The sequence below is a fragment of the Wasmannia auropunctata genome, unplaced genomic scaffold (assembly GCF_000956235.1).
Source record: "Wasmannia auropunctata unplaced genomic scaffold, wasmannia.A_1.0 LD336092.1, whole genome shotgun sequence".
NCBI classification, from domain to species: Eukaryota; Metazoa; Arthropoda; class Insecta; order Hymenoptera; family Formicidae; genus Wasmannia; species Wasmannia auropunctata.
Genome location: NW_012026798.1, coordinates 3,623,218 through 3,630,542, shown reverse-complemented (window position 1 = coordinate 3,630,542; position 7,325 = coordinate 3,623,218).

The following is a 7,325-nucleotide window of genomic DNA, read 5'->3' as shown; positions in this document are numbered from 1 at the left end:
AAATATTAGTTATCTATAAAGTATATATTACGTATATTAAATATAAATTAGAAACCTATAAAAAAAAAGTGTCGCAACCTTTTAGTGAGCGAGTGTACATATACATTTATAATTAGAGAACTGTCAGTTGAATTTACATTTATTGCGATGCAGCATAAAAATGGCATAAAATTGCATTAAGACTCAAATTTAAATTTTGCTAATACGAGTATTATAATTTTTTGGTGCAATGGAATTGATTTATTAAGAAATGAATAAAAATATGTATAACTCATAATTTCAGATATTTCTACATAGTTCTTCTTAAGTAAAATTTAATTTAAATCGATAACATTTTTTTATTTAGTTGAAGCACTTAAGTAATTCTTATCTATTATCTACTTAAAGTAAATAATTCTTACATCAATTATCGAAGTATAGTCTATTGAATTGTTTTTACTTACTGCGGAATTTACACTAATTTTATTTACTTCGAAAATTTACCGAATTAAATAAGCACGTTATTTTCTTATTTTACATTTCTTTTTTACATTTTTTTTCCTTTATTTCAAAAGGTTTCCAACCTAAGTTGAGATAGGATATCTTCTTACACTGCGTGTCAATGTTTGTAAAGTAAACAATATTGAACTGTTTTAATATCACAAATTTTCACGATCATTATCAATTTGTTAGATATGGGGTTTTTCGAATAGTATGCATGGTCATCTAGCTAATATGAATATCGCATTCTAGAATCGCATCGTTAACTATTGCGAATTGGAGGAAACATCGTTTTTTTATTTTAACTATTATTTTGCGCATTCTACAGGGGTTCAATAATAATAATAATAATAATGTTTTAATACCGTTTAAGTAAAGTTATTTTATTTTCTAAAAAAAATAAAATAACTTTTTACTTGAACTGACAAATGGAATGTGAAATATTCATTCTAACAAAATGTTTAGAATATTATCTTTCATTTTTGCATATATTTTTTTAAAAGATTTCTTATGTGTTCATATTACATTTAAAGATGCTCATATTATCCTTCCCAGAGGTTAATATGAACACTGAGTGAGTAATAGGAGCATTTCAACATTTCAACATTTCAACATTTACATTGAAATAATCAATTTCAATACCAAAATACATAAAACACTAACAGACTTATCAAATAGTAAGAACAAGATTTTTTAATTCTTCAGTATACAAGAAATATTAAATTTTTTTTTTAAGGTGCTCATAATACCAAATCCTATCCTACTTATAATGTTTAAAAGCTATTAATATGATCTCCTTTTTTTCTTCTCACGTACGTTGTAAATGATACAAATTGTATGTTGATAAAAATAGTATTAAAATATATTTATACAGATAATTTACTTCGTGAAGATTAATTATTATATACTTCGATCATTTTATATTGGAACATGGACGCCTTTTTTGACCTTTAATTGGAAATGCAAATGCAGTTTTTGAAAAACTTGTATAATTATATTATTTTGTGTATATGCATGTGTAAATATGCGAATCTTTCGTCTTAACACGCATACAATTAAATCCCTGCCCGTGAGGATTGTGGACTGTTGCTTCCTCGTCCATTATAAAGCGAATGCGTCGGAGAGAAGCAATCCAGTAGACCGCCGACGGTGTTCGTCATTAGAACTCTCGTTAGTATTTTCCCGAGTCTTCTTTTCTGTACTTCCCCGTTGTGTGTGAGCAGTAACGCAATAATTATTTAGTGAGTAACAATAAAATTGATTAGTTTTTATCCTAAAGAGAAATCCGTGCAATTTTTATGAATAAAACTTATAACATTGCAATTCTAAAATTTTTTAGTTATATCAATAATTGGCGAATAAATAATAATTATTAATTTTTCATTGTCACAAGTGAAAATTGTCTTCAATGTTTTTGTGTCTGCATCAGCGAGGCATTTGAATATATCGAAGTTATATCGATTTCGATCTCTTTCAATTTCGAAATTTTAGTAGTGCTAGGATATTATGTGTGTGAGAGTGTGTGTGAAATTATTCGCTAAATCGTAATATTCTCACAAAAATTGCTGACATGTATGTGTATATAAAAAAGAAGCTGGAGATAACTTCTTGGTTTGTACGATAATCGTTACACTTGTGTCGAATGTATAAATTCTGTATTGCTAATACTAATAAATATATTTTTAATACAGCTTTTGCGATAAAATTCATCTTCGTTATATCAATCGTTTTGACATCTATCCTGTTAATATAAATAAAAAGATGTACTTTCGATGAACATGGTAGGAAGAAATACAATTTAAGAAACTGTTCTTGTAAGATATAATGTTTTTTATATTTGACAGTTAGATACAGCATTTAATCATTTAATTGACTTTATGATCTCTATCGATCTGACTTTCTTTTCTTTAATCACAAATTTTTTGATGGGTTTGCTTTTCTTCAAAAGAAATTTTAAAAAATATAAAATTCGAAATATACTTTTGTGCATAGTTTTACATAATAAGATCTATATAAACATTTTAAATTTAAATGTATTTTTTGATCTTATAGTCAAAGTTTAAGTTATTAACTTGTTTCTCCCGGCGTATTACAAAAAATTAAATGATTTATCAATTTTATAACCTTCGACGTGTTATGCATATTTGGCGATGTCCTTGGTGTGATGCCATTTTTATTGAATTCAGAGCGATTTTATCAACGCCAGGTATCACGGTCAGAATATAACTCGTAATTAACTTCGACCATGAAACGGAATTGCCGGGGAATGCTCCAACAATGCTGTCACGCTAGGTTGCAAATGCTTAGTATATCATAATTCAATACGGTTAACATGTGGATCCATTCAATATTGTAATTACTCAAGTAGAATTTGTTTTTGCACCAATTACAATAACGATGGGGGGGGGGGAGGGGGCATTGAAATCTCCACGTGGAGATACTATACGTTACGGTTCACTGAATGTCTTTGCAATTCTTTTTATATATATCTTCCTTCCTATATGCATTTTATTTCAGCTCATCTATATTTCCAAAATATATACGGAAGTTGCTCCCAATATTTTAATCATGGTTATCATAATTATGTTCAACAAGCAATTCATAACGATAGAAACAAAAAAATATATATATAATATAATAGAAACAGGCAGTAAATAAAATATTTGAATAATTTTTCTTTAATAAAGGCAATTTTACGAAACATATAATGTCAATATGCAGTAATTAACATATGAAAAAAGTGGTTTTCATCTGCAGTAAATCAAGCTTAAAGAAAAATAGATAGCAAGATTTCATTGTTACGGTTAATCTTACGCCAATGTTAAGTTTTAATAAAACTCCAAGTTTGATTATTAAAATTTGATTGTTAAATATAGAAATTTAAAATTATGCAAAAATATATAAAATTTTTGTAAAGAAAAAACATTTTAGTTATTTTATTGTTTGAATAATTTTGGACATATAAATTGATTTTAATTTCATTGAGTAAATGAAAAAGCTTATAAATTATATATATTTTATTGTAAAACCGTGTGTTAATTTCACGATATTAATTTTTCACTTTATTTTTATTTATCTTTATATAAGTAAGCAGGGGAAAAACATGCAATTAAAATTAAATACTAAAAAGTAGGATCATAAACTGATATCTTGAAAGTTTTTTTATTCATTTGTTTTCCGATAACCTACTATTACATCTGTTTACTACAGTGACGTTAATAATACGTCAATGCATTACGTTAAATCGCAAAGTGAGTCTTCAATTATTAACGGAAATTTTAGAATTTACTGAAAAAAGAATCTGGTTGCATTAATTGGAAATCTGTTGAGTCAACTAGTACGTCTATTCAAAAATTGAGGGATCAAAATTCTTGTAGAATTTATCAGATGAATATGATTAATTCTTTCTTGTTAAATCTATCGGAATTTCTTGTAGATTGAATCGTCTTTCTTGTTAAATATTTTTAATCGAACAATTCTTTCATGTTAAATATATTAAAATTTCTTGTTGTGTGACCGAATCACGTCATATTAATACATTCTAGTATATATTAGTGCATATCAGTTTTCAGTAATTAAATTTTGGTACAAAATTAAAAACTGTACTATCGAAATATATATTTTTCAGTTATTTTCATCTTTGATCCCACTTTTAGAAATGGTAAAAATCTCATAATGTTGCGTCTTTTATTCTTTTCTGTGGTGATTCTTAAATACGAGAATTGAATTTTCGTCATGTTCATCTCTGTGGCAGTGCAGCATATTGCTTGCGTGGAAAATATAACCAGAAGTTTTGTAGATCCAACTAGAAAATATTAATCAAATTCGTGTAGTACAGTCAAACGTTCTATAAAATGATAAAATATCAAATCCTCTTATTATAATAAAATTCTGTTTGATTTCACCAAAATTTATTCAATTATAATATACATCTCGTTGATACATTCAAAACATTTTTCTCATATTTCGTATGAAAATATATTTACTAAAGATTACGCTTTCATTCTTTATCACAACAGTTTCTAATGTTTTTAAGTATTTTTTAAGTATCAATTTATTTATTATATATGTATATTTTTATTATGAAAATTTAATCATAAAGCAGAATCATAGCTATATATGTACATCTTAATTACATTTTCATAGTTGATTGTCCAAAATATAAGAAGTACTGCACATTAATTAGTATTTATTCTTTAGCATAAATGGGAAGAAATATAGTAAAATATTTTAAGAAATAATAAAAATTTGAACATTATAATACACCTTAAAAGCGCTAAATTGTATTTATTAAAGAAACAAAGCATATTTGAGTTATGAATCACACATTTTATGTCCGCGTGTCGTTATACGATAGGATACTTATTTCTATGTGGAGAACACATTTGTCATGTTTCAAAATAAGATTTACGGAAATAATTCAGCAACATTGTGTCCGTGTATTCGCAAGATATTCTTACGTATTATCATTTGCAGATAATTAATTACAGAATTATACATGACAATAACGTGTTAAGCATTGCGAGGAAGTACGAGGAAGTCTATCGTTCAACTTTAACTATCACATAAATTAAATGTAAATCCTGTGTGGTTTTTCTTTACATCTACATAATATACTGGAGATGCTAAATAAATTGTATATCTTTGTGAAGGTGATTTATATTTTCGTCTGATCATGTAATATTATCTTCACATCGATGTTAGTTAATCCAAAATTTGCGGAAGTGAAATTATATCGTTTAATAGTTTAAAAGTCATGAAAGCGATTAGGCTGAATTTATGACGATTTTAGATATAATATATTTTTTTAATATTTGAAATAACAAATATAATTACAAATCGCTTTTTTAGATTTTTTTAAATTTTGTTTGTAAAACAAACATTTTTCATTAATAAACAAGAAGAAATTAATTATATTTTAAGCACAAAGAGATATTGAAGATTTATTAAGCAACATAATAAACATAAAAATATAATGTATTACATATTTTTTATTATATTTGTATAAATTGCCATTATTAGTGTAAATCTCTCTTTTCATATCTATTGATTTTTTAAAATAAAATTTCTCTGCTTTCTTTGCTGTTAATTATTTATACTTTTATACTTTTTAGCCAGAAAATTGTATGCTCTTTAATGAAATATGATACAAAAATTCTACATTTGTTAATGATTCAATTATTGAATCTATATTTTAAAATGCAAAGGATTTATTTATAGATAAGTATTTTCATTATCAACTAATCGAATAATGCGATACTTTTGTATTTTTGCAGGTTACCTATAGACAAGTGATTCATAATGTGTACTGTCATATTAGTATTCATTGGTTTGCTGTGTACATTAATACCGCCAACGCATTCTCAAGGTATGCTTTTTATCATCCTTTCGAACCCACGGATTCCATTACAATCTCGTCACAAGCTTCGTTTAGGTACTTTTTTTGTAGAGAAACCCAATATGTCAAAATGTTATCGAAAAATTAATTTTGTAAACATACAATATCCGTATACTTGTCCGTTTATAATGTTAATCTTTATTAATCTTTTAAAAATTCGTAATATTGCAAAGTACACGTCACGCTAGAATGAGAATGTACGAATAAACTTAATTTTTCCATGTTACTTACGTAATACCGATGTATTATCATCACATAATAATGCCGGTATTGTTATAGAATCATATCTCTTTGATCAGCGGTACATCAATTTCCGACGTAATGAAACTATTCATTTTTCCGTTACATATATAGACTACTGAGAAATTACAGTATTGATGTAGAACTGTCCGAACACGGCCAAGGCTGAATCTTTCAAATCAAGAGAGTTTTAAGTATACCTATAGTATACGTAGTCTGGCCATTGGTGAAGGTCGGTTGTTACGACATACTATATCTTCTTCTTAGCGATCCGATGCTTCTGAGAAAAAAAATATTATCATAAGTTAAGAGAATCGGGATCGATATGTATGCGATCGTAGTTAACATAATGACATAAACTGACGCGCATTTTGAGGTAAACGTTATGAAAATTTCATAATCAGTAAAGGAATCATTTATATCATACATTGGAAAGAAAAAGACAATTCTCAGGAAAGTAGAAGTTTTAATTAAATATAAGATATCTACCAACAGAAAATATTTTTATTAATTATAATATCACTTCTCAGTAAACGACATAGCAAGTTAAATGTCGTAATTTTAAATATTTTTTTAAAAATTCTATTATATATAGTTATTTCTTATTAATATTTAATTAATAATGGATTGTTGAGATTGTTGTACTTTTGAATACACCTGATTAAGAAATAATTTATAATATATTATAAATGACATACTCATTATACATATATACATAATACTAAAAAATTAATGAGTAATCGTAACAATTATCATAAAATATTACTTTCTAATATCAAACTTAATTAAATATTTTAACCGCATGTAGCATAATTAAATAAACAAACAATTTGCGGATGTGATCGCGAACATTTTAGAACCGCTGTTTGTAAAGCAATTATTGCCAACAAAAAACTGTTACGATTTGCTGGAAAAATTGCTCTGTTTCATACGATAACAATTACATAATTGCTTCAGAATACATCTGATATAAAGAGATTTCGCGCGATTATGTAATAAGCAATTTTGAAGAGTCTATCATATAAATTCTGTCATAAAATGCAAATCTAATAAGTTTTCTAAAACATAAAAGATAAGAAATTAACAATATATGATAATTGATGTATGTATCAATTATATAAAAATATCTTCTAATATATTATATACAAATTATAAATATATTTATAAAGAAAATCTTATAAACAATATTGTATCTTTGTTGAAATAG